Source organism: Crocodylus siamensis, chromosome 3, assembly GCF_052110815.1.
Source record: "Crocodylus siamensis isolate JL-2025a chromosome 3, ASM5211081v1, whole genome shotgun sequence".
Classification (NCBI taxonomy): Eukaryota; Metazoa; Chordata; order Crocodylia; family Crocodylidae; genus Crocodylus; species Crocodylus siamensis.
Window position 1 is genome coordinate 190,239,901 of NC_143397.1, and position 27,015 is coordinate 190,266,915.

Genomic DNA, 27,015 nt, shown 5'->3' on the forward strand with positions numbered 1-27,015 from the left:
AAATTCTAAGCGAAAGAGGTCAGCTAATTTCACAGTTATAGCTTTGTCTTTGAGGCCTAGTCAGTTCCACAAACAGTTACAAGTTACATTTGTGGGTTACAAAAATACAAGCTTCATATTAGACAAAAGTTTCAAATGCCTCCAAGAAGCACACATTTATTGCTTATTAATTTCTTTGGTTCTGGCCATCACAGGGGTGCTTGGACTGGATAGTTTAAATGTCAGTAAAACTAGTGTTGCCGGAACCTGGGCTCATTTATCCAGTGCAGTTCTTTAAATTAAGGGAATAAAAGGCAACCTTCCAATATGAAAATGAAACATCTGAGTTTAACATGGATACTGGCATGAAGTAAGACTGTGTTTTTAGTACCTACCAGCTTTTGCACATTCTTTTCTGTCCTTCTAAAGTATGCTTTTGGAATCTATGATTCTGACATACTAATTGAATCAAGGAGGGCTGGCAGCATGTTCAACATCAGACAATTTCAGAGCAAAAGGCATGGATGAGGAAGAGCACACATCAACTGCTTAAACTTCCTTAGCCTGATGAAGGGTTTTTGAACCCGAAAGCTTGCTTAATAATTGTTTTCCAGCTATTTAAGTTGGGCTAATAAAAGATATCAGATTCACACGAAGAACTTTGTCTGCCTAAAGCTTATCCTATGTCTTAGCTTAGTCATGATTATCTATAGGGAAGAGGGGGAAGTCAGAAATAGTTAGGAAATGGAAGGGAATGCCTTTCTATAACCATCTATCTGAGAAAAAAAAATGAAGGTTGTGTTATAAAGTAGCCACTAAGAACCAAACTCTCTTTGCTTTTGGTTCACTACCTTGACATAAATGCATCTTTTTGCATTATCTCCCCATCCATTGCTGCTGTCCACACTCAAGCAAGCTTCCAATTGAAATCAAGAATCTTGCTTGGGTAAACACTGCAGGGTGGAGCCTTTACAACATAATGAATCAAATCATTTCCAGTTATACAGAAACCTGTAAATTATATATGCAATATCAATGATAATCTACTAGCAACCATTTCTATAGAATTTTTTACCATGAATTTTCAGAGGACTGCTTATTGAAGTACATGTAATTTTGTATTTTATACTTAATGAGTCCATAAAGAGGTGATATTTTCTAATCATCTTTCTGTGGTTTATCGAAATGTGCCAATAAAGCCTTCCACATGCTTCCTGGTATTTGTTGATGTCTTTGTATTAGATTCTGGAGTGCAGTCTTTGTCTCGTAAGGAAAAGAGAAGACAGTTAAACTTTTACAAGTTTTGACACTATGCAGGTATATACATAGTAGAGCCCCAATTACCTTTTGCAACCTGGAAATGAGGAATTAGGGAATGGTAGAAGTTGTTGGGAAAACATACATGTACTAGTTGTCTCTACAACATTTTTCTTAAGAACACAAGGACTAAATTTGTGCTCCAATTGAAATGGATGGCAAAATTACCTACTAAGTAAATGGGAGCCAGACTGGTATAGTATTGCAATGAGCATTGCATAACTTGCCCTGCAGAATTACAAACAGGATTCTAATGTACCCTCTCTTCACTTAAGTTATGCTTTGGGTTCATTGTTTCAACGGGAATGAAAGCATCTGGAAATAAGGTTTGTGAAGTCAGTACCTAAATCTTCTGGAAGTTAGAGGTAGACAAGACAGGTGAGCAGCTCCCTCAGCTTTGGAGTGTTGTACAATGTAAAGCTATTCCTGCAGTCAAGCCAGAGATATGGGAAATCAGGTGAGCAGCTCCTTCAGCTTTGGAGAATTATACAAGGAAAATCCTTTGTAATTGGAACTACATACAGAGTTCAAGGCCTGCTGGAACAGCCCCCCTGATTACAGAGAATGGCCCTGACTGGCTCTCTACAGCCATACTTCCTAAAAGGGTCTACATTTTCCACAAAAACAGTTCTTGCAGTCACAGCAGGCTGAGAAAGATGGGGTGTCTAGGATCAAAAATTTCATTTCTAGTTCTTTAGAACTGAGTAGAGAAAATAAAGTTCTAAAGGAGCACGAACTAGGAGTTGTAACATGGTATGGTACAGTTTTAATTGCCTTGCTTGTCTAGTGGTTAGACACCTGAAGCACGGGTGCAGTCCAGGGAGTTGGGGGTACAAAGGGGTCTGGCATCAAAAAAAATCAGAGTCAGGAGCCATAGAGAAAGTTAAAGCAGGCCAAGGTCAGAAACCATAGCTGGAGACAGGGTAAGCCAAGGATTAAAATCAGGCTCACAAGCCAAAAAATGAGTGCTGAAGGTCATACCAGAATCAACCCCATAGAACTGTAATCAAGGCATGACAAGGATCTTACCTGAATACCAGCAAGAAAGCACATGGAAAGTCAGGAGAAGAACTTTCACCTTCTCTCAACAAGGATACTAGGTCTAGTTTTTAGGGGCTAGAGTAGATGGGCTTGCTGCCTGTGGCTTCAGGTGACTGGCTGCCCAGATTGCTTCACGCAACCCAGCTGAGACCAAAACATGGCTCTGGGGTTGCATCAGGTGCTGCCTACTCAGTGGATGACTTGCCCTCATCTGACTGTGTACAGGGTTGTGGTCTGGCCTCATTACTGTATGGTTCTAAAAAAAAACTGAAGAAATCAAGAAATACACCAGACAGCTGCAACTTGATGGAAGCTGACAGACAGAGAACAGAACCACCATCTAGTGTCAGAGTGGGAGCATATCACCGTGCAGAGAGAGTGGTCTCTCAACAGTATGCTCCAATACTGCTGGGTTGTCAGTAGGCCTCTTTAGGGGTCTATGCTGGGACAGGGCGAGTGGTGCAGCACGATGCCTGGACCAGTCAAGCAATCAGGGGATGGTGGTGAGCTGGAGGCCCTGACAAGAGGGGTAGCACAATGTAAAGCTATTCCTGCAGTCAAGCAGGGTTCCAATAACTAAGAAAGTATTTCAATGCCACCTTCCTCCTGAAAACCAAAAAAACCTTTATTTTTTTCAGTGTGGTTGGCATTTAACTCCTAAACCTGAACCCAGCCCTGCTAGTGGGCCTGGCAAACAAGCTGAATTTACATTACATAAAACATATCAGGAAAAAGATGTGTCAGCAAAACAAGTTGGGCTGTCAGTCAAAAACTCAAAGATCACTAGTAACTCCTCCCCACCACTCCCGGCTCCAAAAAACACAAACCTAACTTGCATTGCCAGCACTATACCTAGTCAGCCCGTAGCTTGCAGCAGGAGGCACTTCTCTCAGCTGTTGCCCCCAACATCCCATTGGACAGCAATGCAATGCATTTCCAGGCAAATATGCTCAGCTATACTTGAAGCCAGTATCATTTTGTACAATTCACATAGCTTAGAGAGCAGACAACTGGAAGCAGCATAAACCAGAAGATGGCAGATTTTGGTCTGGGTAACATACTAATAGCAGTTTTTAGGCCAAACATCTGAAAATGCACCATAAACCAATCTTAAAGTATGTGAATAGGCCTAGATCCCAGATCTTCATAGATATTTAAGCAAAATAGCTGCCACCAATTTCAATAGATTAAAATACTTTCAAGTATTTGTCTGACCCAATGTTAGGTAGTCTTGATACTTTGACTAGCTAACTTGGATGTAACCATGCTGCTTAACACTGTCCTTTTCAGCCACAAACTTATAATGACAGAAGTGATCCAAGACATGGAAGGCAAGAAGTGAAGGAAAAGTTCACAATTTGAGCAGCACGGGGGAAAAAAATGCACCACCAAACGCCCCTGACAATGCGATATTACTAGCAGAGCTTACAACCTACTACTCCAGGTGTGGCCCTGGGTACAATACTTAATACAGGGCTGCCCAACTTCAAAGTTACTGGGGGCTGCACACACCATGTAAGCTGCATCTCTACTGCCTGAGGGCCCCCAGAGTCATATGTCATATTGGTCTCCCACCACACCAGCTACTGAGCTGCAATGCCAGTGCTACACTGCATGGGTGCACCCTTGCTTTGCCATATTGGCTCCCTAGCAATGATTTCCTGCCCTGCCCTTCGCCCAGCAGCAGAAATAGGAAGCAAAGCTGGCAGAGGGAGGAGAAGCCTGGTGATAGCAACATCCACTGTCTTAATGGGAGCAGCACCTGGGCAGGTGGACAGCACAAATTAGCCTGTCTCAGGCAGGCCATGAGTCACTGGTGGGACAGCCCAGATATATCCCATAACTCAAGCTCATAGATAAAGCCCATTATAAAAAGAGAAATGAAGACATAAGTGTGCTTCAAATAGTCATTTGAAGGTAAAAGAAAATTAAGATCTAGAGGGCAATTTGATAACGTTAGAGGAACCAATGTACCTTCTCAGCTAGTTCCTCAGCAGTTATATTTGGATTATATGGAATGGGTTCTCCAATGTGTGTGCGAAATTTGACTGGAAGCCCTCCATATGGTGTAATGAATAACACTCGATGAGTGTCATATAGCCACCTAATTAATTCTGTGTTAAATTAAAAGAAAGGGCGGAAAAAAGTCTCAGAGCTGTGGAGAAACGAACGTATTAAGTTTAAGGAAAAAAAAGGGAGCTGCCAAACTTCCCAAATTAAATGATCCCCTCACAACCAAAAGAAAAAGGGGGACATCCTTTTTTATTATGTTCTATTATTTCACTTACCCTCTCTAGTCTGGGTATTTTAACTCAAAGGCTGCTGGCATCCAGTGCAGTACAGCCTGCTTGAGTTTCATTTCAGTGCCTTCATAATCTAATAGCACTGTCCCTCTCTGTAGTGCAGCAACTCTCAAACTTTTTAGACTCAAGACACCCCTCCCTAACTTGTGGGAATTGAGCAGCACCTTATTTAAAAAAAATGAATGCATTTTTCATTACAGAGCTTTACTCCTTGCATAGGGGCCAGACGGTGGGGGTAGGGAAACAGCAATCCCTTGACAAGCCCAAGTTTGAGATGATCTCATTTCCTCAAACTTGGCTCACCTCTTGATGCACTGCAGTACCCTTCAAAGACTCATGTGGTAACTAAAAGTACCCTAGCACCATGGCTCAGAATCACTATTTTAGCCATTTGACTCAAAGTCAGACTGGATCACCTCCTGTAGTTGTTCCCAATTCAGTTTAATCCAGTGTGGTTTGTAGGGGTGTGCAAAAAGGCCAGTATTCGATTCAGATTTGACCTGATTCAGGGGACAGCAATTTGATTCAGCCGAATCTAAAGATTTGATTCTCACTCAGATTCGACAATTTGGCCATAGACACAGCTTTATGTTTTTTCTACATACCTTGAGGTATGGCTCGTGAATGCCGAGACGGTGGGATAGATGGGGCATCCCACAGGAGTACGAGGGGGCCACGTACTCTGCGGCAGACCTAGAAGTGGACCGGAAGTACTTCTGGTCCACCGCCGAGCGCGCGGGGGCCCCACTCCCCATGGGACTTTGCGTCTGCCAAGCATGCGGAGGAACCCATGCTCCCATGGGACTCTGCATCTGCCCCACCACCTCAGCATTCACGAGCCATGCCTGGTACCTTGAGGCATGTAGAAAAAAAAAAAAATGATATATAAAAGCTGTCTATGGCTGAATTGTCAGATCTCTCCAAAATTGAATTGGAAGCATCCAATTAAATTCGGAGAGATTAATGGGTCTCTCGATTCAGTTCGGATTTGGAGAGCCTGTCACTGAATCAATCCAAATCTCCTCCAAATTGAATCAGCGATCGAAGCTTCTCACAGCCCTAGTGGTTTGCCCTGAAACTGTCTGGCCATATAAACCTGAGTTTTCTTCATGTCATACAGAGTTTACAAAGATACAAATCTCTCTCACAAGCCATCTGGGCTTCGCCTCAAGTCAGAGTAATTATTTGCTTTAATGGTTCTCCTGCCTGCCATTATGCTACAGGCCTTCAGGGGATAGCCTCACCTTGAAACTTAAAGGCATGATTAGTCTGTTAATCTCGTCTAAAATTGCAACCCAGCCACACATTTAAACAATTCATGGCATGCCAAAAAGGGAAACCAGCCCCCCAAAAATTACATAGATTATGTGTAATATATGGAAGGAAAATGCTAAGCGGTCCCATCATGACAATTTAGGCATGTGGCAGGGTTAGAACTGCACTGAAGTCTTCAGTCACTCCAGTATGTTCCTACCAGTCGACCATCAAATGATTGTTGTCAGGCTCCAGATCTGCACTGAGGCTCGAACCAGCCCTGGTATATCCCTGCAGGCTAACCATCAGCAGAGTCCTGGCTGGCAGCATGGCTGGCTCTAGGACCACATCAGAGCGTGAAGCAGCCCCAGTACAATCCATGCTGGAGAATAATCATCAGCCAACTCTGGGGAGTGCACCAGGGCTAGTTGAAGCCCTGGTGCAGTCCCAATCCAGCCAACAGGTAACTGATTGTCAGGCACCCGGCCTTCAACATGCCAGTGCTGGGGGATCCCCGAATCATGATCCCAGCCTATCCCTACAATGGCAAGAAGGACGTGCTTGAGATTTGATCCCAATACCACTGTCCTGCTAAGCATGTTTGGTATGGCAGGAGGCATGACTGTTGGGAATGTAGATCACATTCTATCATGCCTTTAAAAAGGAATGTCTGTCAGCAGCCTATGGCTCATCCTATACATGCACATTAATGTCTCACAATCTACGGACACTTTCCATTTTCCACACAAACAGAAGCAAGCCAAAACCATGAAAGATTCAATGAGACAAATGCTCAAAAGGAATATAGTATTTAAAATGACTCTTACTCCTTTCTTTAAGCATCCTACTTGCTTCCTACTTGCGAACATTTTCAGTATACATTGGAATGATGGGCTAAAGAGAAAAAACACAAAAGGTAGGAATTAAATAACAAACACGTAATAAGAAGTCCACATTTCTCATCTGTCCAAGCACCCAATTATTTCAAGAAAGAAAAAAAATATGTTCACACTGTAAGAAACTTCCATAGATAGATACAATCTGGCCTAGAAGGCTCATCTCCACTTAAGGAGTTATTCACACTTATTCAGAATTGTGCATCAGAACCTTGGAGCTGGTCAAGGAAGATTTGTCCTTCGCTACCACACCTGAACATCTAGTAGTCTTGTGTATAAAGCACCTTTCACACAGTGAGAGGTGCAACTTCAGGAGTACTATCTAAATTTGGGTAGAAGAGGGCTTGAAATGGTGTCTTTCCTATCCCAAAGGAGTGCCCTAACCAATAAGATATGGACCACTATTAAAGACCTATATTTTTTCCCCCAGGGAAAGAACTTGAAATATGTGATGAGCACCCACAATATTTTGGGGTTGACATGTCTTCAGATTAAATTATTGGTATGGTTTTTGGGGTCTCTACTGGTAGCCATCCATAAGCTACATTTAGTTTTAAAATTGAAGGCTGTTGAATAGTTTAAAAACAGTGATCACAATTAATCATGACATTTAAAAAAATTGTTGCAATTAATCAGAATTTTAATTGCACAGTTAAAACAATAATAGAATCCCAATTGTACATATTTTTGGATGTACACAAAATTGCAGATAGTCTCCAAGACCTGGCCCTCTATACACTTACCTGCATCCAGCTGCTGAGTCTGCTCCTAGGAAATGTATGTATGTCCTGGCAGCAGCAAAGGAGAAATTGCTGCTTTTCTCCCAGCACACAAGCAGACACACGTAGTAGCAAAGGGAGTGGGACAGCTTTCCCCCAGCAGCACAGACAGGCACACAGCAGAGACGTGGAGGGGCCACTTTTCCCCCAATACCAACAACTATTAGGACATGCAATGGTGAAGACTGAACACAAGCACTGAAATCCCTGAGAGCCTCATCAGGTCCTGGGAGGAGGGGGCAGGAAACACTATGGGACCAGTAGGACTTAGCAGCAAGGGAGAGTATGCTTGGATTGGTGCAGTGTGTGGCATCACCATGCCACATTTTGACCACTCTGTCAATTCAGCTAGGCAGCGCCCAGCTGATGATGTCGGCCCCGTGCACCACCATGGAAAGTTTAAAAGGCACTGATGGTGCCAAAGAGCAGAAGGGCGGTAACCCAATACCGTGCAGAGACAGCCCGGAGTTTGGGGGGTGCTGGGAGGTGTCACAGCAGTGGGGCACCCAAGCAACTGGGTCCCCACTGAGATAAGGATAGGAGGAATCAAGTCTTCTATTAGATTCCTCCCATTCTCTTCCCCACTGACTTCCACTTTCCTAGAGGGAAAGATCCAAGGAAGTCCTTGTTGGGTTTTTATTTTTTTCCCCTTGTTCTTCATTGCTTGCAATTCTGGTCTGCTGGGTCAAGTCGGAAGAGACACTCTCCGGCAAGAGAGGACACAGTCTCAGATGCAAGGATAAGGATTGGGTACAAGCAGCTGAAAACAATACTGGGCACACCCATACTGCCATCTCAGGCAGCCCAGTGGAGGATAACATGTTGGAGCTACATTTTGTGCGAGGTAAGCAGAGTGCCGAAGCTGCAATTGTGGACTTTAAAGCATCATCGTCCACGGTTGGTGAATGGATGGGGTGTAGGGGAGGTGGAGTCCCAAGTCAGATGTGGCTGTACTGTGAGAACCCCTATGAGGGCCCATCACTTACAACACTGAACCCCTTCCTCTCAAAGTACCATCAAGACACAGCAGAAGAGGTGGGGAAGAGCCCTATTCAGGGTACTCATGTGGACAATCACCAGTCAAGCTGTAGCGTGACAGGCCACATTAAAAAAATTCACGCAAAAACTAATTAATGCATTAATTGCATGCATTAACTGCGATTAATAGACAGCCCTAGTTCTATCAGATTTATGTTTGTATGGGCTGCAGCCATTGATGCAAATAGATAATTATCTTTTTTATAGTATGGCCAGAATTAGGCAACATGAACACTGAACTCAATTACCGTCCTCTCCTATTCACACAAAGTAGTTCCTTAGACTTTGCATCCCAAATGATTCTGCTCAATAGCCTCAGATCATATATGCAGGGGACTATGGGCCAGGCAATAGTAATCTACACTTTAACAATGGAAGCCTAGGACAGTCCCCAAAGAAGACTATATAATAGCAGCCCACACTTGTAGGGAGCAGATTAGAAAGGCTAAAGGAGAGGTTAAATTTAAACTGGCAACAGAATTCAAGGACAATAAGTCCTTCTTTAGTTACATTGGGAACAGGAGGAAAATAAGTGGAAGCATAGGGCCACTGCTTAACAAATCAGGACAGCAGGTTACCAACACTCAGGAGAAAACTGAACTCCTGAATGACCACTTTGCTTCAGTATTTCACCAGGCTAAGGAGAAAATCATGCCAGATAAAGTTCAGAATGGGTATGGTAGGAATGATTGCCTTCCTAATGTTGAGATTGAGCTGGTGTATGATCAGTTAGACATTTACAGGTCAGCAGGACCAGATGAACTTCATCTGAGAGTGCTAAAGTCATCGCACGACCTCTGCCAAAACTCTTCCACAACTCATGGCACTCAGGGGAGGTCCCTGAAGATTGGAAGAAAGCCAATGTTGTGGGCATCTTCAAGAAGGGGAAGAGAGGACCCAGGCAGCTACAGGCCAATTAGCCTAACTTCTATCCCAGGGAAAATCCTGGAAAAATTCTTCAAGGAGTCTATGTGCAACATGCTTGCAGAAGGTAGGATTCTAAACAATAGCCAGCATGGCTTCATTGCAGGCAGGTCTCGTCTTACCGATCTCATCTCCTTCTATGATCAAGTAACTCATCACCTGGATAAAAGAGAAGGTTGACATTGAATACCTAGGTGTCACAGGGAGAAACAAGGGGGCAGACCTCAAGGAGCCAGGGGGGAACCCTGGGAGCAGGAGCTAGCAGGGGAAGAAAAAAAGGAAAAAAAAAAAAAAGTTCTTACTTGTAGTGGGAGCCGTGGCAAAGCTGGAAATGGCAGCAGGACCTCAGCAGCTCGTTAGCCATGCCTTTATACAGCTGCAGCCAGCAGAGAAGACTAGCGGCAGGAACTGGCCGGAGAAGATAAAAGGAGCTGCTGGTGGGAGAGCAGGAGGGAGACCAGCAGCAACACCAGACAAGAGGTCTCTCCCAGAGACCCCCCCGAGGGGAAGGAGCATGGGAAACTGCTTCCTGCAACACAGGAGGAGAGAGTAAAGCCCACCGCAGGGAGAACACTGCCAACAGAGACACAGGGGGCAAGACACCAGAGATGCCTTGTTCAGACCGGGAGCCAGGACCTGGGGATAGAAGAGAGCAGAAGGGGCTTGAGACCCGGAGTTACCCACAAAGAGCCGGAAGAGTCAGCAGAAGCCAAAGCGCCAGATCAGGTGGGACCGTAGAGGGCTCCAATGGGCTCAAAGAGATACCCCAGGTGGGGGGCCGAATGGCATAGTCAGTGGGAAGGGTGGCAGAAGACGGGCCCCAGCAGTATAGAGCTGCCCCACCAGGAGACGTGGGGAAGATGTGCTGAGAGGGACCACCAAGGGTCCAGTGAACCCACAGGCTGGATAAAGAACGGAGAGAAGGACACCGCAGCCAACAGGCTAACCCGGATCCAATTTAGGGCTTGCTAGGGGTCTTAGGGGCTCAAGCCTGTTGTAGTAGGGCATACTGTGGGTGCATGCAATAAAGGGGGTGGAGGGCCTCCTTGAGTATTTTCCATTTCTTCATTGTTGGTATTTTTTTGTTATTTTTTTCGTTTCCCACTTTTGGAGAGTGAGAAGCCCAGGTGGTGTCTAACCCAAAACGTGGTCTACAGATACAGGTAGGGCTAGCCGGCTGTGAGGCATGGTGGGTGAAGTGGGCATTTGGCCCAACTGCCATTAACCTGCTAGGTAAAAGGGCGTACAGCCTCAACTCTCAGGGACCTGGCCAAAGAGCATCAGGATTCACCAAGGCGGGGTGCAAGGGTGAGGTGGAGCCTCACAGAAGATCATCATCCCGCGGTCCTATACACGAGAGACCCCAACAGTCAAACCCCACCACTGACATAGGATACGAAGTCGTGATAAGCGAGACTGGGGAGAGACTATGCGGGCCAGAGACACCAACTCAGCAGGACCACAGGGACGGACCAGCGGACAACCCCAAGCATCCGGGGACGTGTGGCGCGTAACCGGATGTTTGAAGCCAGATGGGTACACTAGGCTTCCAAAAGGCTTTTGATCCAGTATCCCATGAGTATTCTAATGGGAAAATTGGAGGATTGCAGGCTTAACTGCTCGCCAGTTAGGTGGGTAGGAAGCTGGCTGCAGGATAAGACCCAGAGAGTTTTAATGAATGGATGCGTGTCATTCTGGAAAGAAAGTAGCCAGTGGTGTCCCACAGGTGTCCGTGCTTGGTCCAGTGATTTTCAACATCTTTATCAATGATTTGGATGTAGGGGTGAAGAGCTCACTGGCCAAGTTCACGGATGACACCAAGTTGCAGGGGAGCGTGGTCACACTTGAAAATAGGCTGCAGATATAGGTGGACCTAGACAAGCTGACAAGTTGGGAGGATCAGAACTAGATGAAGTTTAACACTGAGAAGTATAAAGTGCCCTGTCTGGGGATAAAGAATCCTCAGCATACCTACAGGCTTGGTGGCGTGAAACTGACTAGTACCATGACCAAGAGGGATCTAGGGGTAATAATAGACCATAGTATGAACATGAGCTGTCAGTGTGATGCTGTAGCTAGCAGGGCAAACAATGCTCTGCCATGCGATCAATGCATCTCAAGCAAAACTAAGGAAGTGATTCTTCCACTTTACTCAGCATTGGTGATACCACAGCTGGAATATTGCATTCAGTTCTGGGCACTGCACTTCAACAAGGATGTGGAAAAGCTTGAGAAGACCCAAGTGGGTCTTTAAGAGAAACTTAAAATGTGAAAATGATAGGCACCTTACAAGTGAGCCCTTATACCATGCATAGAGGGCTACAAGACTGAAGTCCTAAAGACAACTGGGTAAAGATTTACACAGGATAGAAAAGGCTACCAAGGCAAAGAAAATAATGGAGGAAGGGGAAGCAGAGGTAGAGCTTTGAAGGTAGTGTGAGAAGATGGTATATATGGAGAGCCATGGGGAGGGAAGGGGAGGAGGAAAAAAAAAAAACCCAACCGTTTAAAAAACAAAACACCACTGGCACAACAAAAAGTCAAAAAGAATCAAAACAACAGCAAATGATCACTTTAGTTGCTGTATTTTTTATTCATCAAAGAAAGGCAAAAATGAACACGATAATCTGAATTAGAGACTTCACTGCGGGTACAGAAGGAAAGTAAAGCAGAGTATGGACATGGCCTGGATATATATAGGCCTTTGTTCACACCCTGTTCTTACCCCTTTCATGCACTGCAACTGCATGTCTGTTTGTATGAGCAGGATTTCTGGATGCTTTAAGTCTTTCTTGTGCGTTAAAAGTAAAAATTTCCCAGACATAGTTTAGTTTTCTTGCCAGGAATTAAAGCATCATGTCAATGGATTTATTGTCTGCAAACATGAAGGCACTCAAAGATATGTAATGAGCCTCTTTGTCCACCAGATGGCTGAGACTTTTTTTTCTTTTTTTTTTTTTTTTGTAGTTCACCCCTTCAATTTGCTTCCGCATTTTTTTTTCTTGTGCGATTTGCCAGCTCCCTATGGCATGGGCCCAGGAGGCTAGCTCTGGACTGTCCCGCTCTCCTGTGGCACCAGCTGGAGACTCTGCTTAATTTGTTTGAAACCCTAATGTGTGCAAACACTGACACGATGCTCCAAAATAAACAAGTTTAAATTTTATAAACCTATTTAATTTAATCAGGATTAAAACCTGTGGTCTGTGCACGCACCCTATGAGATCACAGCAAGTGAGGGAAAACTGGGATGTGCATGAAATCCAGAAGGCAGCGAGGATTGCAGACCTCAGGGACAGGGAGAAAGATGGGAAAAGAGGAAGGATAAAGGAGCTCTGTGTTGGTCAGTCTGTATAAAATAACACGACACCCAATAAATTATGTCAGAGACACCCATGTTAGCTGCTGACAACATCTCAGAGAAAGGAGGTAAACCATGACAATTCAGCCCTCCTTCCTTCAGGTTAGGAGTATACACAGCAGGATTTATTACACAGCAGCCGATACATAGTGAAGCCAACCCCCCATTGTGGTATACCTTGTGGTAACTAGTTTGTCTGCCAATAATCTGAATTATATTAAAAATGACTGAAGCTCACAGGTGTGTTACTCACCACTTTTGCATCTATAGCCAGGCGAGCAAAGCCTTTACGATTAGCCCATACAAGTCTGTAAGTTTCTTCACTGAACAATGCTTCTCGAGCACCACCTGGTGCAATACCCACAACTTCACCATTTTTCAGTGCATTCATACAATTTTCCCCTTGTACCACGAATCATCTTAAGAGGTTCTAAAACTGTTTAAAGGCCTGCAAGAAGTATACATCAAATACATTATTTAAAAAAAAAAAAACCCAAACAAACAAAAAAACTTAAATCATATCACAATTACAGCTTGCATATGAAAAAAAAAAAAATACAGTAAATACAGGGTCCCTGCTCATAACATGCATATATTCCTCTTTCCTTCCTCCTTCTCCCTTTCTTATAAATAATAAATGTAATTTAGATTAATTTAATTTAAAACTTCCAAAATAAAATGCATGTCAGGAAATGCCCTATTCAGAAAGCCCAGATGCAGGGCATTTGCATAGGCAGAGAGTATCCTGCTAGACATGAACAGCACGTGCCCCCAGCACCTGGCTGCGCTGGCAGCAGGAACACAATGGTGATAAGCGCAGAGCTCCCACAGGCACCACCAGAAGCAGGAGGGGAGTTGGTAAGTGCTGACCAGGGTTTGGTGGCCACCTGCAGGCACCACCAGCAGCATTGGCAGCAGCCAGCAGCTATTGCAAACTGCCTGCAGACGCTGCCAGCAGTGTTAGCAGTGGGGTGGCAAGCGGCGGTCGCCCGCAAGGGGTACACTGTCACACTCCCACTTGTGTCATCCCTGCTGCTAGATTTAAAAAAAAAAAAAAAAAAAAACCCTCCTAGAATATGCAAAGAAGTAGGTAGCACATAGAAAGCTATACTGCTTGCTGCCAGAAGAAGTCAGGCACTACTGTACTGGCAGCCAGAACCAAAGCATTCCTCAAGTGCCTGGGAGGAGGTAGAAGGGCTTCATTTTGTCTATGTCAGCTTGCGTGGTACCTAAGGACTGTGTTATTTCAGGAGGACTGGTTGAGATCCTCCTCAGGGAGCAAAACCACCTTTCTACTGTCTAAATAGTTCAGTGAAATTCCCCATTACAAGATCAGTAATAATGATCCTGCCCCAGGAGTTCTAGAAGTTCAGAAGGGGAAAAAACAAAGAATTGTGTGTAAACTGTATGCAAATTTGAGATGTATGTGCTGCATTTCCCCACATCTAAATTGACTGTCAGCATGTAGCGTGGGCATACATGCCTATGCTAATCAATGCATCTTGCAGGCATTTTGGATACTGAGTGCATTAAAACAAAACACAACACAGTTTCATATATGTGAAAGCATGTAACTATTTCCAATAAAAGAATTTTACCTGGTATTTTGTGGAGCAGGTGATCAACTACAGAGACGCACAGCTGGCGTTTCAAGATAAAGTACCTAGCTAGAAAGAACAGGTAGTCGCTAGGTATGGCTGCATGGTAAAAAATAAGAAGAGCTGGTCCTTCTGGTATATTTTCCAAACCACGAAGCTCATAACCTGTTTGGAGTATGTAAAGCATTGTTAATATTAATTTTAAGTTATTTGGAATTTAAGCATAAGCTTTTTGCTAGATAGAAGCACGAACTTAAGTAGCAAGCAGTATGGAGCAGCTATGTCAAGAACTTCCAATGCTTGGTACCTTCTTAAAAATTTGGGCCCAGATTCATAGAGGTATTAAGAAATTTGAATTCTGAGCGTAGCACAACCCAAGTGATTTAGACATTTCAGCATGACTTAAGAATTAAAAAGCATAAGTGCAGGCATAAGTGTCACATTCTCTCACACCTAAATAAAACAGGGACTATTTTTAGAAGGCAAAAACGTAGAAAGATTTTTTCAGTGTTATGACTGGGGATCCTGATTTTCCCCAGTTAAAAGAATTGTAAACTCTCCGATAAAACCCCAAAAAATTCATGATCAAAATTAAAGGTCCCCCACAGCACCCACCACGGTCCTGCCAGTGCCCCTCATTCCCCTACACTAGCCCCCTAGCCCTGCTGGTGCCCCTCACTGTCCCCACAACAGCCCCTCAGCCCCGCAGGCACAGGCAGGCAAGTGTGTGTGGGAAGAAGAGGTGAGGCCAGGGGTAGCGGTGCCCTTCTGTGGTCTGCACACCTGCCGCCTGGCCAGCCAAACAGTGGGGGGGGGGGGGGCAGCAGGCTTGCCATGGGCTCCCAGCACCAGGAAGATTGGTGCTGCCACTGTCCCAGCTGGCAGCACCAGCCTCCTGTCATCTGGCAGGCAGATCAGGGCCCACCCACACCCCTGGGAAGTGTCCACCACAGCCCTCCTGGGGGTGCAGGTGAGCCCCTCATCTGCCTGCCGGATGACAGGAGGCTGGTGCTGCCAGCTGCAGCCAATGGCAGTAACGATTTTCCTGGCATGGGCTGTACCCAGCATGTCCCAGCTGGCAGCACCAGCCTCCTGTGATCTGGTAGGCAGATCAGGGGCCCCTGCAACCTCAGGAGTTGGCAGAACCCCACGGCCCTTCTGGGGGACACAGTACCCACCCCCCCATCTCTCTGCCAGATCACAGGAGGCTGCTCCTGCCACCTGGGACATGCTGGGCTATGCACCCAGCCCCAGGAAGACAGCTGGGGCCAGCGGCATCACCAAGCAGCACCTCTCTCTTGTGATGGGAGCCTTTCCTCACCCCCAGGAGCGCTGTGCCCGACTGCTCCTGGGCATGCAGGCCCCGGGATCAGGACAGGGGTGGGTTCCCGCATGAGCTGGCTTATCCCAGACCCCGCACCCTTCTCAGGACAGCTCTGGTGCGGGGCCAAGGCAAATCAGCTCATGCAGGGAGCCGCCTCTGCCCTCATCCTGCTGCTTCTGCGAGGAGCTGTACCGGCTAACGGAGCTCCAGCCTCCGCGCCCCCGCATCAGGGCCGGCGAGGGCAGCACTTCCCTGGAGCCGGCGGAGCCCGCGCCAGCCTCGCCTCGCCTCACCTCACCTCGGGGAGGAGCCGCTGCCTGCCCCAGTGAGGCTCCGGGACACTGCTCCGCTCCCCGGCCCTGATGCCACGTGCCTCCTCACTCCCCGAGGCCATGCGGGGGAGCGGAGCAGTGGATCCTTCCCAAGGTGAGGCAAAGCAGGGATGGAGGCTGGGGGGAGAAGGAGGCTCCGTCGGCTCCAGGGAAGTGCTCCACTCCCGGGCCCTGATGCGGGGGAGCGGAACACTTCCCCAGAGCCGGCACCAGGCTCCCGCCCCACTTCGCCTAGGAGCTGACCTTCAGCTCCTCCCCTGGTGCGCGGCCTTGGAAAGCCACACTTTTAGTTGTGTGCGGCCGCGCATACGGGCACCGCGCCTTAGAGGGAGACGCGCCGGCCGGTTGGCAGCACACAGCCCCAGAGCAGCGTGGTATTGCCCTTTCAGGGAAGCTACACACGGAGGTGCAGAGTCCCCTCGGGCCGGTAGCGCTGCTCCGGGTCCACATGCCACGTAGGGCTTTTCCCAACACCTCCCCCTTCCTCAGCCCCCAGCCAGCTTTCCGCAGGAATTTCTCGGGCTTCATGCAGGAGCCAGCTTCTTCTCTCTGGCTTTAGGACAGGGGTTATAAACAACCAGAGGTACGTATACCCCCAGGGGTACATAATACAGCCGTAGGGGGTATGCACAGGCGGGCAGGGACAGAGCGTGCTCTGGGGCATGGTAGTGGTGTCACCCTCAGTGCCTTCTCATACTTAGGTTCTTACCCAGAGGAGGGGCACACCAGGCGCTGCTGGCCCCATGTGGCACACTGCAGCGCCTGCCCGCCTCCCACCACAGCTCACTATCTGCACCCAGAAGCAGGGCCGGGGGTGGGTCACACACAGCAGCTGGTACCGCCATCACCACTGCCATGCCCCATGCTGCTTTCCCGTGGCCAGTCGCATGTGCGACTCTGCTGGACCAACAGAACGTGGCAGTGTTGGCTGCCACATGCAAGCCCCCTCCCCACTAATTGTCTGGCCAGCCAGGCAGCACGTGTGCAGACCACAGAAGGGTACTGCTGCCTTTGCCTCACCCCTTCTCTCCACACACACTTGCCTGCCTGTGGGGCTGTTGTAAGGGCAGTGAGGGGCACCAGCAGGGCCTGTGATCCGGCAGGTAGATTGGGGGCCCACACTCCCAGGAGCAGTTGGGCACAGTACCCGCAACCCTCCCCGGGGTGTGGGCAGGCCCTGATCACAGGAGGCAGGTGCTGCCAGCTGGGGCCAACGACAGCACTGGGTGATGGCTGCAAGAGACCCAGCCTCCTGGCCCCAGGCAACAGCACCAGCCTCCTTTGATCCGGCAGGCAGGCCCCGGATCTGCACCCCAGGGAGGATTCAGCAGAGTCCTGCAGGCCTCCCAGGGGTGTGGGGGGCCCCCCAATCTGCCTGCTGGATCACAGGAGGCTGGTGCTGCCAGCAGGGACCAGCACTGATGCCAAGTGTAAGTCTGGCTTTGAAATGTTTTGAAACACTTTGAGTGCCCTTGTTTCATTTCAAAGCCATTTTGAAGACTTTTTTTTTTTTTTTATTTCAATTTTGCTGTGTCAAGATCTAAATAAAACACCAGGTGAAATTTCACACAGCCCTAATGGCTATCTGTGTGACAGAGCAAGTCCTCCTGGAAACAGTGTGAAGGAAGCGTAGATTCAGGAACTTCCTGGTGTAGCAGACTGCATGAATTCCACACTTCATGGACATGCTGCATTTCCAAGAGACCTTTCTCTATGTCATGCGAGGTTAGGCTGCAAGGCATAGCAGCAAGACTGTTAGTTCTTCACTATAATTAGTTCTTCATATAAAAGTGCTGTTTCTACATCAAAAGAGTCTCATCAAGATTCTATGAATAGCTTACTTGCTGCTTCAGGCACAAGCTATGATGCTTAGTCGATAGTTATGGGTTCAAGTGGGTTAACACAAAACTGTGCCCCTTCAGTTTGTTGAGCAGCCACAAGCAGCAGCTATCTATGCCATGCACTTGCCTTCAAGAGTACTACTTTTCCATGAAAGAAAACATCTTCCTCACCTAAAACACACACTCCAATTTGAAAGGGTAGGGGCAAGTACATGTTTTGTGATAAAAATATGATACATTACGATTTCACAGATAGTTAAAATACTGGTTTAGACAAAAGAAATTTCTTGATTTCAAGGAGTACTTTTTTGTTTAGGAGACCCATATGGACCCAGAATACCAAAAACCCAGGGTCAGAACACTCACCTAGGATGTGAAAAAACCACCGTGAAGTCAGCCAGAGTGAGAATTAGAGACTATTCTCCCAGGGCACTGACACGCATGCAGGGAGACTGCTCTGCTCTAAATCCAATGAGTCAGAGCAGACTTGATTAATCAAGTCTCCTCAAGCATGTAAACTGATGCACGCTAGCAACCCCATGCATCACTTGCATCAGTAGCACAATGCACATCAGCAGTACACTTTGAACTAAAACGCATTTGATGTGCTTTAGTTCAAAGCACACTGCTGTCATTTTCTCAGCACTGACATGTGTTGTGCAACTGATGCACCTGTTCCCAACATAGTGCAAGGTACTTTTAGTTAGCACAGCTCACTAATTAAAAAGTGCCTGGCACTTCATCTGTAAAAAAAACACATGCAAAAATAACCCTACTTCCTAGATGAGTGCTACCTGGATGGGCAATGGGCACAATTGGGTGGCGACATCTCTGTTTTTTCAGAGAGAACTAGCCTGGCTCAGCTAGGCAACTCTAGAATAGGCCTCACAACTGACAATCCCAAGCAAAGACAAGTGCTTGTCTCTACCCAACAGCTGAATGTCATCTTTAAAGGCCTATCTTGGAGGACAGAGCGTTTCCCAGGCCCATCTGCAAAATTGACATTGAATGAAAAACAGGTTTGGGGACTAAAAAGGACAAGACTGGATTACATCCAGGATAAGATTGGGGATTTCAATATTACTTATGCCAAATATAAAAAGGTGTACTTACAAAGTTTTCTATGCAAAATTAAAACATTAGACTGAAGTTAAGGAAAGCAACCCAGAAAAGTTGGACTCTGGATGATGCTAGCATCAGCTGTTATCTTGTCTTTAAAAACGAAACACGGCCAAACTATACAGAAAACAAACAGCACCACAAGGGGGCTGGAATGAGCAGTCGGCAGGGACAAGGAAGAGGTTCCAAGAAAAGTTTTATAGAAATCTATTTCATTTTACTCTGGAAACTAAGCCAACTGCACCTGGTATTTAGTATTCATTGGATAAAAAGAACAGAGAACAGCAGAGAAATTTCTGCCCCATCAGGACAAGGAAACAGGAACACAGGCCCTCATCTCTCACATATTCCAGCTTGCTTACTTCCAATAAGTAGAGGGATCTATATCTCATTGTCAATCTCCCACATCATCCAAGCCCCCAACAACCAAAATAAAAGTGAAAGAAAAGCTTGCTGCTATTTCTCTTTGACAATCCTACTTTTCAATGATTGTATCTCACCTATATTTGTTTAAACAGTTGAAGAGACTGAGTAGCAGGGAAAGGGGTTTCATTCCCTAAGAAATGTAAGTTCACCAATAAAAGGTAAATATTTAAAAATTCTGGCAGTGTCCAGTTAAAAGGAGCTGTATGTTTCATTTCCAAACAGCTCTTAAATTAGAGAATCTTAAAATTAATGTAAGTTATATTGACACTGCCAGAATTTATTTTCAGAAAGGAACAGAAAAAAAAATCCCAAACAAGATTCTTTAACATTTTATCCATGTTTAGCATAAAGTGAATTGCCAGCATTGTTGTTAGAATATGTATATAAGCAATAATTTTTTTCTGGAAAAACAAACCACAAATAAAGAATATTAATTCTGTTTAACATCTATGTGCTTGCAGTTTGTGTGCTCCCCAATACATTCCACTTTTGCTTCTTAAAATAACAGACTCTTTGGGGGAGGGATTCTCGTGTACTATACAGCATCTACCTAAAACTAGTACTGCTTTCAGAATAGGTTGAACAGGGTTGCTTTCTGTAAATAACCAAGCTAACAATGCCCACCCACAGAATCTGTAAATACATGAAGCAATGGAAGCACACTGAAGCTGTGTGAAAAAGTAGCTAGAACCCATATTCTAATGTAGACACCACCGCAGAGCATTTATACACATACCTTTCTCTCCCAAAACGTGCCAGATACCTGCCAGTTCAGAGCAGACTCGATTAATCAAGTTGGCTCCACACACAAGCTGACGTGCATCGCGCTGCACCACTTCCCGTTGTGTAAGTGGCAAAATGCATGTCTATGCACAGAGGATTACAGCAGTACACTTTTGAACTAAAGCACCTTTGAGGCATTTTAGTTCAAAAGCCATTTAGTTCAAAAGCCACTGACACGCGTTATGCCTCTTATAAAACTGCACGTGGCACAGCACCGGACACTTTTCAAAGGGCCCAGAGATGCGGTGCTTGCACATGTATAGAAGCCCAAAGTGTCTGAACACCAGAGCACCACCTCAAATGGAGCTCTGAGGACTTTGTGCTTTATGGGGTTCTCCAAAGCTCCTTCCCCAAGCCCCAGCCATGTGCTACGGCTAATGCCCCTAGTGCTACCTCCCATCTGCCTGTAACACTGATGGGTGCCAGGTATGCAGATAGGTCCTTCTCTGGGGGCTGTCATGCCAGGACAGAGAGGGTAGGACAGCAGCATGATTGTGGGGGTAAACAGGGGACCCCTTATGGTGGGGATAACATGGTGTAAAACCATTGCTGCAGTCAAGTAAGGTTGCCAACCAAGGAAAAAAAAAAGTGGAGTGATAAATTTAAACATTTTCACCAACAATCAATTCCCCCTCTCCCCCCACCAGCTTGTAACCTGTAATTCAGGGTCTGGTAGAAAGGTTACAAGGTGACATATAACATAAGGCACGTGTGAGTGAAAAAGGCTAGTTGTCAGTAAAAAGTTTGAGGATTGTCAGTAAAGAAAATGGTCTTGGGTTAGTAAACCTGGGTTTGAAGCCTAACATTTAAATTTTGGGGTCATTCATCTAATATAAAACAGATTTAGAGCTACAAACAAAGGAAGTTTTACTTACCATACCATATTCTTGCATACAAATCCCAAAAGTATGCCAAAAAGTTTGCCTTGCATCATGCCAGAAATCATCAGAACAATTTGTTTTTAGCTTAGAATTCCTGTGATTACATTATAATGTAAAGAGAACTGAGGCAGAAACAGAACAAGACCATAACAGGAGTTAAACAAAGGGCTAATTTTGAAGCCGCCACCACTGTGGTGACCCCATAATTAAGACATTTCATCAGGTACTCCGTGACATTCCATTTTTCCAATATGTAAGACAGGGAGCTTATACAGGTCATTGGTATCTTGTGCAAACAAGAATCCTGTACTTCTTGTCCCGTCCTGTAAAGAACAAAACAAAAAGAGAACATAACTCCCTCCACATCACAGCAGCATCAAAGCTAGAGGCAAAAAGGGAGGACACCAACAGCAATAACAATTAGCAATAATCATAGGGGCTAATGTGAGGTCTTCATTAAGGATAAGTTTAATTCTTAAATTAATTTTACAGTGTGGATATAGTCATTTAATAAGCAGTACTGTTTGTAGTACTATAGAACTCTTGCTTATAATTGCTACCAAGCTCTGAATGTAATAATTAGTTTAGCTAGTATTCCTTAACAGCAGTGGTTCTTAGCATATTTTGTACCAGGACCCATCTGTAAACATCAAACAGCCAGTCCCAACCCAGTGGCTCTCAACCCCAAACTGCTGTCCCCCCCCACTAAAACTCTCCCCCCCCCCGTATCTGGGGCATGGGGGGGGGGTATGGGGCAGGCCCAAGCAGCCTCTTGCAGTCGGGAACTCCAATATCCTGCAAAGGAAAAAGCCACCATGTCCCACATTTTCCCCATTTTTAAAGTTTGCTTGTGACCCTTTCACAAATTCTTGCAACCCATGGGTTGGGAAACATTGCTTTACAGGGATTATTATATTCTGTCACTGTGATCAATCCACTCTAGGTCTCTACAACAACAGAAATCTCTACAACAGAAGGGTCAGAGCTCTACAACATATGCAGCCCTGTTGAGGTGCATGACCCAGCTAGTGGGTCACTGGACCAGCCCTGGACCCTGCGTTGCATAAGACAGGCAATGCAAGGCAATGCAAGGTGCCACACACAACTTGTGCTTGGATCCTGCTAAAACCTTTCTCCACAGGGTGTAGCCCATGTGCCATAGGAAGCATGCATCACATGCTAGCCCAAGGGCTATGTGCACAGGGAGCCCCGTGATCCAGCCCCAGTCCAGCTCATGGGACACCCGCACATGCCGCACACAGCATGAGGGGCACATGTTCCATGCAGTGCCTCACTGGACCCCTGTGCTACCCGCAGTGCTGGGCTCAGTTCATGTGCTGCAGACCATGTCTGCCCCATGCTGGCTGTGGGGACTGGGACATGCTGTGCTTGAATGCCCTGCATACCAGCTCAGAAACGCTCAGTTTTACACCACTGGGATAGGCTATTTTGTAGCCAGGATACTCACACTGGAAGCCAGTGGGAAGCAAACTGTGAGGCTCTTGTTGAGACTCCTGTCCACAAGCAGACAAGGGTACAACTCTCCACCACACAGTGCCACCGTAATTAAATTACCTTGGTCAGGGTATTTCCCTTGCCACCATAGTCATCACGGTACTTCCCCTGCCAGGTACCCGGGCTGGAGGCAGCTGGAAGTCCTGCTCTTCCAACTGCTGTAAACAGCCATAAAATAAACCCCCACTGCTCCCTGCTTCCCCTGACACCTACCAGACCCAGCTTCATCCTTCCAGTCCAGCCTGGTGCCGGGAACATGAACTAACCTGTTTTTTTAAACTTACTTTTATTCTTCAGGGAAATACAGAAACAGTTCCCAATTGCTGTTTTGTAGGAGACACCTCCCCTTGCGCAGGTACAGCCCGTGCTCTTCCTTCCTTGGGAAGCCCGAGCCCTGGGAGAAATGGCAGCCAAATGCAAGTGTCCCAAGCTGTGCCCTGCTTTGCACAGCTCCCCTGACATCCCTACCACTCTGCCAGTCTTGGGCCTCTAACATTTCTTACTGGCTTCCAGACCACCCATCGCCCTGGGACCTGCTTTTCAACTGTGGTCCTTGCCTAGGGGTCTGCAAAAGTTGGCTGTAAAGATGGTGCCTCTGCCAGAAGGTGAAGTGCCACCACTGCTGCTCTTCTCCCCATGCACAGAAGGTGGCCAAGCACCGGGGCAGGCAGCCCAGCAGGCAGAGCACGGCTCCGCCACCCCACCTCACCCTCCCACCACCGGTACTTCACATGGGACCAGCAATGCTAGAGCCCCACAGCCCCTCCACTCACCCAGCAAGATCAATCTACAAACTGGAGTAGAACAGGAGTGAGGGCTGAGGGTGAGGGAGACGGCATGAGCAAACCAGTCTGGATGGAATTTCCCCTGGGAAAATTAGTGCCGAGAAACATTTATGGAAAGCTTCATCTGGAATAATAAGAACGGCGCATATTTTTAGTGAAAGGTTAGGTCCTGCAAAACTAATGGGAGGACACAAGCAAAAGTCTGGTGATGTATACAGATATCTGCTAGCTCAGGCTGTGCCCCAACTTCTCATTGTCACAGCACACACAATACATGTGAATGTGTGAGGGTTTGACCTGGCAAGCTGGGGGAAGCCCTGGGTGAATGGTTGCCTGTGATATGCAGGGAACTGATGGCTTTTTTCAAGAAGCTACAACTCCGGATTTCTCACGTAAAAGAAAACAACTTTGACACATTTGAAACCCTTGACAGCTTTCTGGCTGAAAATGAGTTGATGCTAGACAGTGATGTAAAAAAAAAAAAAAAAGGAACACTTGCTGGTACTCAAATCTCAGTTTCACCAGCACTTTCCTGAAATGGGTAATGAGAATAAGCGATAGATTTCAAAAGGGTTCCATGCCTCCATTTTAATTGTTTTAGGGGGTCTGCAAATATTAAAAAGGTTGAAAACCATTAGTGTAGCACCTTCAAATGCTAAGAGGTGCTTTGAATGGTATCCAGGTGTAATCACAGGTTCAGGCTGGACCCTGCCTGGCTGATCTCCCACCCTTACTGCCTGGCCCCTCTCTGAGGATGTAAGTACTGGATTATTTAAACTAGTGTACTAAACTAATTTATGTGCCATTCACTTCACAGAAGTTATGGAGAGGTGCCTCAAATCCAAGAAGGTTAAGAACCACAGGCCAAAAGCTAACAGATCAGCATGGAAAACTAGTAGAATTACTCTAACAGGCCTCACTCCCCCGCACCCCCATCCCTATGCCCTCTAGCAGTCAGCTGGGACTTGTGCACACTGGCTTCTTACTTGGTGACCTGCCTTAGTTTGCATTCCCCTGCCTTCAAGAGCCACATCCAGATAAGTGCAGACATTTGGTCCCCCGGGGTCAAGTGGCAGCAGCACTGCTGGTGCTGCAGGTACTTCTACCTGGGAACCACCCATGTCACTTGGCTAGTTAACCTGGGGGTCAAAGGAGAGGCTGGGCCCAGCACAGTGCTGGTTTCAGCAGCCTTACCTGGAGCCCCAAGGGGTCTCTTGGGGCTGCATTAGCAGCAATCCTGCTGAGCAGGGCCTGGCTGGCAGCCACAGTGCAGCTCCAGGCAACCCAGGTCTTCTTTTCTGTGGTGTACAATACCCATGTGTGTGCTGCTCCATTTTGTTTTGTTTTTTGCAAGTTTTTTTGACGCATGGAAAAAAAACAACAAAGCAGTACACACATGGGCAGTGTGCCCTTGCGGCACAGAGAACACTTGACTATGTGGTATGCAGCATGGAGGACTTGTGCTGCTTTAGTTGGGGGGGGCACATGCCCCCCTATGACCAGTCTCACTGCCTGGGGGAATCCCCCGCAGCAGATTTCTCGGCCCAGAGGGAGTTCCCCCATGGTTGGTCACTGCAGCCAATTGCTATAGCCGCTTCCAGGAGTGGCTGTAGTGATCAGCCAGCGCTTGCGGGGGGGGGGGGGGCACCAGTGCTCCCACCTGCCCATCACCTAAGCAGTGTGTGTGGCCGATCAGGGGGTGCATCAGCACTCTCACAGGTTGCATGTGCACCCCCTACACGTCACCACTAGTATGTGGTGCTGCAGGGGTATTTCCAGCACCATGTGCTGCACAGCTGCACATGCCCAAGCAGTTCTAAAGCCTGGTAGCCCAAATACATTCCCTTCCACACACAGAGGTTGGGCACCCTCAATCTACTGCTCCCACACGTAGCAGTGGACATTCTCACCCCAGTACTGCCGCACAGAAGTGTTACAAATACACAACTTCATTTAGCAGCATTTAATTGGCAACTGAGTTTGCATGAACTTGACTGTCAGGTTATCATTGTGAAACTTCCCCTGGAATTGCATATTCACAAGGGATTAGTAACAGCTATTATATTATATTCTGCTCTTTGCCTGGAAGCTGTTTCCAAGCTAGTCGTCAGGCTTAGCATATAGTCAATGTTTGTTACTAGTCTAGTTTAGTACTAGTTACTAGTTAGCTGGCGCTTTGGTTCCACATTGTGGTGGGAACACTTTCCCTCTGGGAAGTCAGATGACACTTTCTATAAAAGCAAGTGCTGCTGACAAGCAATGTTGCCCATAATGTTGCTCTTGCTGTATGTTGTTGCAGTTGGCCACTGACAGAGCCCATGGAGAACAAAGAGTTACAAAACGCAACCAGAAAGGGACCGTTCTATATAGCAAACCATGAGGCTAAATACATTCACCCAGGCAGTGGGAGACATAACTTCTACCTTCTCTGGATGAGGGGATTCAAAGCTACATCTCCTACCAAATGTTTTAATTCCGTATGATGGAAATGCCACATGAGTGTGCCAAACAACCACAACAAGACCTACCATCCATCCTAATTAATTAGAAGCAGGTTTCACCATTGCATTTCTGCTGTTTACAGGGAGTCTCAATACCCAGTTGCACAACAGGCATTAGTGAAGGAATTAGCAAAACAATATTTAAAGTGTCTCTCAAATGCTTTGAAGTCCTCTTTTGTAAGCAACATACCTTATGATTCACTGCCCACTTTGTACCTAAGTGAATAGAAGCTGAGTGTGTAAAAGGTGCAGAACCAAGCAGCCAAAAATAGACAAGTCCTTGGCTCATATGCATTTGCATTAGATACTACTATAGGATTGATAGTCTTACATACAGGACTCTTGCTTTATTCCATTTCCTATTCAAACCCTATTATGAAGGGTGAATTATTCACACCTTTTCTTTGTTATCACCTGATTGCTTCACACATCTTTTAACAACTGTGAAATGAAGTATTCTGTAAACAGGTCACTGACCCTGCTGCTTTAGACAGCAAAGCCAGCTCCATTCCCAACTTCTCAAGCTAGTTTTAGTCTTCACCTTAAATGCCAAACAAAACTCTGCCTCCTTTCTAGCCATTTTAGCTATCTGGGCTTCCCCCAAGAACCTACCCTTTGCATTCAACTCCTGGAGCTCTTAATCCTTTTTGTAGCTCTACACTCATTAGCTGGTCATCCCTTCTAGCTGTCCCAAGCTTCCCAAAGCAGAAACTGTAGTAGAGGTCAGAAACTTTGACGAGCAGTGCTCTCCATGGGCATAGATTGTACTTCAGGTGGATCCACTAGAAACAAAGTATCTGTTCTGAGTGACTAGGACACTTCTCTTGCCTTTTTTTCTGTTGTCCAGCTGCAGTTCATCAAAGCTTGACAACAGGGCTGGAACTTCTATGAGCTTCAGTAGTATTGTTAAGAAACTGTTAACAGAGATTGAGGTAATGGTGAAACAGGTGCCCATAACAGACAGCGCCCACAGATGGATATATCAGCATATGTGTTTGGTCTCTGTCACTCACACTCTCTA

General features: G+C 46.4%; 1 pseudogene; it reads right to left on the reverse strand.

The window, feature by feature from the left end:
• Positions 1-1,137: 1,137 nt before the first annotated feature.
• LOC149869253 (DGAT1/2-independent enzyme synthesizing storage lipids-like) lies at positions 1,138-21,494 on the reverse strand (annotated as a pseudogene).
• Between the last annotated feature and the right edge of the window lie 5,521 nt (positions 21,495-27,015).